The sequence below is a fragment of the Phalaenopsis equestris genome, unplaced genomic scaffold (assembly GCF_001263595.1).
Source record: "Phalaenopsis equestris unplaced genomic scaffold, ASM126359v1 Scaffold001036, whole genome shotgun sequence".
In the NCBI taxonomy this organism is placed as follows: domain Eukaryota; kingdom Viridiplantae; phylum Streptophyta; class Magnoliopsida; order Asparagales; family Orchidaceae; genus Phalaenopsis; species Phalaenopsis equestris.
The window spans coordinates 23,734-31,732 of record NW_018165475.1 but is presented as its reverse complement, the minus strand read 5'-3'; the positions used below and the strand labels follow the sequence as shown (position 1 = coordinate 31,732).

At 32.3% G+C, this 7,999-nt stretch overlaps 1 protein-coding gene across 1 annotated transcript in view; it reads left to right on the top strand.

Annotated features, from left to right (window-relative positions):
• Positions 1 to 7,232, top strand: part of LOC110032836 (E3 ubiquitin ligase BIG BROTHER-related-like) — a 47,126-nt gene extending 39,894 nt beyond the window's left edge. The window contains exon 8 of the transcript XR_002294880.1: positions 7,170 to 7,232. The gene's annotated coding sequence lies outside the window, so the exon portion shown is untranslated. The remainder of the gene's footprint in view (positions 1 to 7,169) is intronic.
• Positions 7,233 to 7,999: the final 767 nt, after the last annotated feature.

The following is a 7,999-nucleotide window of genomic DNA, read 5'->3' as shown; positions in this document are numbered from 1 at the left end:
GTTATCAGAAACATGAAAAATCAATTGGGATATATTACTATTGCACTTAGTAATAGACCTTCAGGAACATTGCCTAGTAATGTTGAAGTAAATCCGAAAGATCAGAATAAAGAGTAAATTAAAGCTATTCAACTGAGAAGTGGAAAAGAATTAGAGGAAAGAGTTCAACAAGAAGTTGAAATTGAAAAAGATGGGGTGAGAAATGAAAATTCTGGTGAAGATTTTCATCATGAGTCAGAAATTCCTATTAAACCAATGAAAATCAATGTAGAAAGACCATCACCTCCATTTCCTCAAAGATTGAAGCAGAAGTATAAAGATAATCAATTTTTGAAATTTTTAGAAATTTTGAGGAAGGAAATTAACGATAAACATTCCATTTGTTGAAGCTTTGGAACAAATGTCAAGCTATGTGAAGTTCGTGAAGGATATACTTAATAAGAAAAGGAAGTTTGTAGATAATGAGATGATTGCACTCAGTGAAGAGTTTAGCGCGATAATTCAAAATAAGCTTCCTGAAAAACTTAAAGATCCTGAAAGTTTTACAATTCCTTGTGCTATTGGCGAACGATTTTATGGAAAAGCTTTATGTGATTTAGGAGCTAATATTAATCCTATGCCTCTATCGATCTTTAAATGTTTAGATTTGGGAGAGATTTCTCCTACTACTGTAACTCTTCAGTTAGTTGGTTGGTTGATCGATCTATTACCTATTCTAAAGGAGTTATAGAAGATGTTTTAGTAAAAGTTGATAAATTTATCTTTCCTATGGATTTTATTGTATTAGATATGGAGGAAGATAAATAAATTCCTACTATTTTAGGAAGACCATTCCTAGCCACCGGAAAAGCTTTGATAAATGTACAGAAGGAAGAACTAACTATAAGAGTTAGTGATCAAGATGTTACATTTAATATTACCCGAAAAGCTTTGATAAATGTACAAAAGGAAGAACTAACTATAAGAGTTAGTGATCAAGATGTTACATTTAATATTACAAAATCAATAAGTTACCCTGCAAAAGAGCAAGAGATTGAATGCTTTAGAATGGTTATTAATAAGTATTTAAGCCATGAATATTTCAAAAAGACATATAAAAGTGAATTTAAAAAGGAATATAGTGAATTTAAAAAGGAATAATTTAAAAAGGAATATATGGAATATCAAGACGAAAATAAAATACAAGATGAGTCTATGGAAGTGAGTATGGAAGAACTGGATTATGTCCAGGAAAAAATTGAAATGTTAGATCCTGCTAAAAACAACAATTTGATTTCATCTATTGAAAAACCCCCTGAACTGGAATTGAAAATATTTCGTACACATTAGAAGTATGCATTCTTAGGAGATTCATCTACACTACTTGTCATAATATCCTCAGAATTAAATGATGCTCAAGAACAACAATTGTTAGAAACTTTAAAAAAATACAAGAAAGCCTTTGGATGGACATTAGCTGATATTACATAAATCAGTCCTTCAATCTGTATGCATAGTATTTTGTTGGAAGATTAACATAAACCAAGAATTGATCCTTAAAGGAGATTGAATCCTATGATGAAAGAAGTGGTTAAGAAAGAAATTATAAAATGGTTAGATGCGGGAATAATATATCCTATTTCAGATAGTGCTTGGGTGAGTCCAATTCACCATGTTCCGAAGAAAGGAGGGGTGACTGCCGTGACAAATGAGCACAATGATTAATATCAACAAGACAAGTCACTGAATGTCGAATCTGTATAGATTATAGAAAATTAAATTATGCCACCCGGAAGGATCATTTTCTTTTACCCTTTTTGGACCAGATGTTGGATAGATTAGTTGGACACAAATATTTTTGTTTTCTAGATGGATTTACTAGTTATCATCAAATACCTATTGCTCCTGAAGGTCAAGATAAAACAACATTTACTAGTCCTTATGAAACTTTTGCTTTTCAGCGAATGTCTTTTGGATTATGTAATGCACATGCAACATATAATCCACCCGAAACATTTCAAAGATGCATGATGTCAATTTTTAGTGATTTGATTGAAAAATGAATTGAAGTCCTTATGGATGATTTTTCTGTATTCGGAACTTTCTTTGAAATATTTTTAAATCAATTAAAAAAAGTTCTGGAACTTTGTGAAAAGACTAATCTTATTTTGAATTGGGAGAAACCTTTTGAACTAATGTGTGATGCTAGTGATTATTCAATTGAAGTTGTTTTAGGACAGAAATATGATAAGATTTTTAAGGTCATATATTATGCTAGTAAGACTCTTAATGATTCTCAAATTAACTATACCACCATCAAAAGAGAGTTATTAGTTGTTGTGTATGCTTTTGATAAGTTTAGATCATATTTGATTGGAACTAAATGTGTTGTGCATACTGACCATTCTGCTATTAAATATTTAATGCAAAAGAAAGATGCTAAACTAAGATTAATTAGATGGATACTTCTGATGCAAGAATTTGATTTTGTGGTAGTTGATAGGAAAGTGACTGATAATCAAATAGTTGATCATCTATCGAGGTTAGAATAGGAAGAAATGATTGATTCTGAAAGACAAGTTAAAAATACTTTTCCCGATAAACAACTTTATGCTGTAAGAGGAGGGAAAATAATATTGTAAATTATATTGTTAGTTGTATTTTACCATATGGATTGACAAGATAACATGAAAAGAAATTTATTTATGATGCAAAATCTTATTTTTTGGATGATCCTCATTTATATAAACAATGTAAAGACTTAATTATAAGACAATGTGCGCCTTATAAAGAAATTAAGGAGATTATTCAAAAATGTCATGATTCTGAATTTGGAGGACATTTTGGGAATGATAAAACAGCTCAAAAAATTTTACAATTTGGATTTTATTGACCTACTATATTTTTAGATGTTAATATATATTTTGTGGGACCATTCATGCCTTCATTTGGAAATGTATATATATTAATTGCGTTAGATTATGTTCCAAAATGGATAGAAGCAGTCGCTTTGCCTAGATGTGATGCTCGGAGTGTCTCAAAATTTTAATTAAGAATATTTTTATAAGATATGGAATGCTGAGAGTAATCGTTACTAATGGAGGATCTCATTTTAGAAATGCAACAATTGCAAGACTGACGGAAAAATTTAATATAATACATAAAATTACAACTGCTTATCATCCTCAGACTAGTGGTTTAGCAGAAGTATCTAATCGTGAAATTAAGAGAATTTTGGAGAAGAGTATTAATCATAACAAAATGGATTAGTCTATTAGATTGAATACTGCATGATGGGCATATAGGACAACTTAGAAGACATCTATAGGAATATCACCATATAAATTAATTTTTGGGAAGACTTATCACTTGTCAGTCGAATTAGATCATAAAGCTTATTGAGCGATAAAAAAATTTAATTTCAATTTGAAAGAAGCCAGTGGGAAAATATTTTTGCAATTGAATGAGCTTGAGAAAATTAGGAATGAATCATACGATAATGTGATGATTTATAAGGAAAAAAATAAAAGAATGACATGATTAGAATATACTAAAAAGAGAATTTGAACATGGACATGAAGTTTTATTATATAATTCAAGATTGAAATTATTTCTTGAAAAATTGAAGTCTAGGTGGAAAGGGCCATTCAGAGTTATAAAAATTTATTTTTATGGAGCAATCAATATTGAAGATCATAAGACTGGAAAAATATTTAAAGTAAATGGACACAGATTGAAAACTTTTTTTGATGGTCATAGACCAAATTTTAAAGCGACTATCATGTTGGATCACCCAGAATGAGACTGGAAATGTCGAGCTGACGACATTAAACCAAGCGTGTAGTGGGAGGCAACCCTATGTATCATTGTTTACTTTGATTTTTGAATTTTTGTTTAAAATATTTGATAAATTTTGAAACGGCCAAATTTTGGAACTGGCGCATGATGCGCCAGATCGGCGCATGATGCCCTGCAGAGACAAAATTTTTTAAAAACATGTCAAATGACGGTTTTTGGCGGGGACACCTTCAAATAACTCATAAAAATCGACTCCAAGTCATATTTTAAGGAGGAAAACAAGGGAAGAGTCACCATTTTTCTATTTCTATGGCTTCCTACTCTACCTACTCTAGAAACTTCGCTAGATTTGGAATTTTCAACCGAAGAAAGTTCATCAGTTTCGACGTATATAAGTTGCATGATTGAGTTACAGTGAATAAGAGGCTTATCAAAGAGAGGGGATTTGTGCATCAAGGATTCAACACACCGAATACTCGAGTTGAAGAAGTTATTGCGCAGAGGCGTTGGGAAGTACTTTGCTACACTACTGCCGTTGTAGTCGTCCCTGTGGTGAAAGAATTTTATGCAAATCTTCAAGCGATCAACCAAGGAATGTTCTATGTGCGAGGCAGGTTTGTGCAATTCTCTCATTCGAGAATCAATGAAATGTTTATGATTGAGAATGTGCCTACCTGCCATTATGCAAATTTTACCCCTACAAGAGACAATATGAATGAACTCTATCGTTACCTTACGAATGAAGATGCTAATTGGGAAGCCCGAGATGATGGGAATGTGAGTTTTTCTTCAGCATTATTAAATCCTACTTCAAAGGCATGACTTTTCTTCATTTCCTCCAAATTACTGCCTATTATGAAAATTAGTAAGGTTACGAAGGAGAGTGCTATTCTGAATTATTGTATTCAAACTGCAAAACTTGTTGATATTGGAGCCATAATTGTGAAATCTATTTCGGGTTTGATTATGAATGGGTCTGCAACTGGATTGGGACACCTATCTACTATTTTTCAACTCTGCAGTCAATCACAAGTACCTTATGAAAGTTGGGAGAAAGTATTACTATCTTGGAAGCCGATGGATCCTGAAGTGTACTGTAGTTGCATTGGAATGGGAGATGAAAATGTTATGGATGTATTAATGGATCAAGGATCTCAGAATTTATTACTTATTCAGCCCTACTACAACTCGAGTGCACTTTTAAAGAGAATTAAAAAGATTGAGATAGAGATGCATAATCTTATGCATGCAATTGAGAATATTTCGGAAATGCTACATCACCTGGATTGGAGACTTAAGGAACATTTTGGACAACCAGGCGTATTGAAGATGGTTTGGTACGTATGTTCAAGAAGCATGCATTTATTGAGGAAGAAAATGAAATTGATGAATTTCCATTTAGACCCTTCTAAAATCTGTATGTGCACTACCAGTCTATAGGAAATCTCTAGGAGAACAAGAGTGAAGAATATGAGTGAAGTTAAATTAAGCACGGAACGTTTTGTCTAGTATTATTTGTTATAGTTTGTTATGTTGGATTGCTTTACTTTAAGTTGTTGCACTATCTATGTTATTTTCTTTGAAGTTTGATGTTTAGATTTCAGTGTTTAGGATATTGGTTTGCTTTAAAACACTAAATTTATTGTGTTGGCTTGAAAAATGTTAGTTTGTAATAACTCATATTTCATATATAAAAATGAGTTTTGTGTTGTTTGTGAAAATTTGGTGTTAGAGTAATGTTTAATTATGATTATAAAAGTTCATTTGAGTTAATTTGAGGTAGATGTAAAGCAATTTGCACAAAAACCAAAATCTGGAAAATTTGAGATCTAATGCATGATGCGCCAACTTACAGAGCCTTGACACATGATGCGCTAGATTTGACGCATGATGTGCCAAAAGTCCGAACACGATATATTGCCTAGAAAACCGCAAAATTGCACAGACAACCTCCATTTTTGCCGCTTGAGTCATCTTCTACCTCAAGACCTTGGTCTAGGGCGTCACATTGTGGGCTAAAGAGAAGGATTTGGAGGACAAAAACCATAACGTCACATTGCGGGCTAAAGAGGAGGATTTGGAGGACAAAAACCATAGATTTCATTTTCTCTGTGTAAGAGCTTCACTTTAACTTAGAAAATTTTGATTTTCACCATGGATTTTGGAAAGTCCAAAAAATGGGATTTTTGATGAAAGTGCTAGAAGAAAACCCATGATGAAAAGTTTCTTACCAAATAATCTTGCTTAGGGAGTTAGATTTTCGATTTAGCAATTTATTTGGAATTTTTTTTGGATTTTCTTAGAATTTTCAATTGATCCTCGAGTTAAGCGAGGAAAATCATTCGATGACTTTGATGCTCGACTATTTGTTAGTTTTAACGCCCAACACAGTTACAATACCTTATTTGAGAACAAAAGAATGATCCAGGAATGGACATTTGCAAACCCGGGAGGCAAGGTCAAGAGGTTGATTCGTGCCAAAAATTGGGAGAGATTCTGCTACTTCACTGCTGTGGCGATCGTCCCTATGGTCCGAAAGTTTTTTGCAAACCCGAGATTCACTTCGGGAGATCACATTTTGGTGAGAGGTACGCAAGTGAAATTTACCTCTGAAAGGATCAATGCATTTTATGGGCTTAGAAATGTCTTCCATGATGAATATGCCACTTTTTCTATTACTGATTCATCACTGGAAGAAGTTATTGCCCTTTTGACTGATGGAGAGGAGAGTAGAAAATAAAGAATAATAAGATAGTTAACTTCCATGCTTCCATGTTAACTATTCAGTAAAAAATATGGCATCATTTCATCTTTGCTAGACTTTTACCTACAAATCATCTTGCTGATGTTACAAAGGATCGAGCTGTGTTGAACTATTGCATTCAGAACATAAAGGCAATAGAAGTTGGTGCACTTATAGTTTAACACGCTCGAAGTATTACTGGTAGTTCTACTGCTGGAGGTTTTGGATATTCTGCCCTGATTTTGACTCTATGTGAACAATCAGGAGTTGAATCCCATAGAAATGAAGAGAGGTAGAACCTCAAAATCCAATTGGGAAGCCAATTGGGAAGCACATGATTCAAAGGGTAGAATCATTTGTTGAGTCTAGAAGTGGAAGAAGGGATATGCCCTCTACATCTGCTGCAGGGGCATATACTTCTAGTGCTGCATCGTTAGAAGGTGTTATGGACCAGCTTATGATTCAACAATATGATATTATTCATATACAGACTCAGTTGGGAGAGATTGATGCAATGAATGCATATAATGATGAATATCAGCAGAGAAGAGTTCAACATGATATAGATTTTCAAAATGCTAGATTTTCAAACTGCTATGGTTAGGCAATTTTTGGGTGAACCTAACGTGAACTTTCCTGTTTGCCCCAGCTTTGTTCCCTATGCTCCCATTCGTGATGAAAATGAAGAAGCAAGAGAAGAAGAAGAAGAAGAAGAAGAAGAAGAAGAAGAAGAAGAAGAAGAAGAAGAAGAAGAAGAAGAAGAAGAAGAAGAAGAAGAAGAAGAAGAAGAAGAAGAAGAAGAAGAAGAAGAAGATGATGATGATGGTCAGTTTTTATTTTTCAGTTTTGTATTTAAGTGTTTAATTCCCAGTAAGTTCTTTAGAATATATTATATTTTATTTAATGTTTTAAATCTTACATGTAGTTTTAAAGTTAGTACCTACAGTATACCAGAACAAATTTCATGTTCAGAAATCCTCTACAGGTTAGTTTTTATGTTCATGCATTTACTGTTTTCTTTCACAAACTAAAATTTTGTACTAAAAAAGTTTTTAAAATCATTTAAAAATTTAAGTTTGGGGGGAAAGAAAATTTTCTTTTCAAATGGGGAAAACTAAATTTTATTTATCCTTAAGTAACTATATTTTTCAAAATTTATTTAACATAACCTGGGATATTAAGATTTAACTTTAAATGACTATACTTATGTTTATAAATATTATAGTAAATCAATTCTAAAGTTAAAGATATTTGGTATGATAGAATAAGACTATGTTTTTCTATTTTAAGTAAAGGAAAATTATATTTTTAAGAATTTTAGAGTTTCATGTAAGAAGAAAGGAATGAGACTTTATGAAAAATCATATACTAGTATAACTTTATTAACTAAGAAGGGGTGTGGAGTTTTGACTTTAAGAAAAGAATGGTGAAGTTCAAAATTATTAAAATCTATCCAGATATAGTAATCATTGCTAGAAG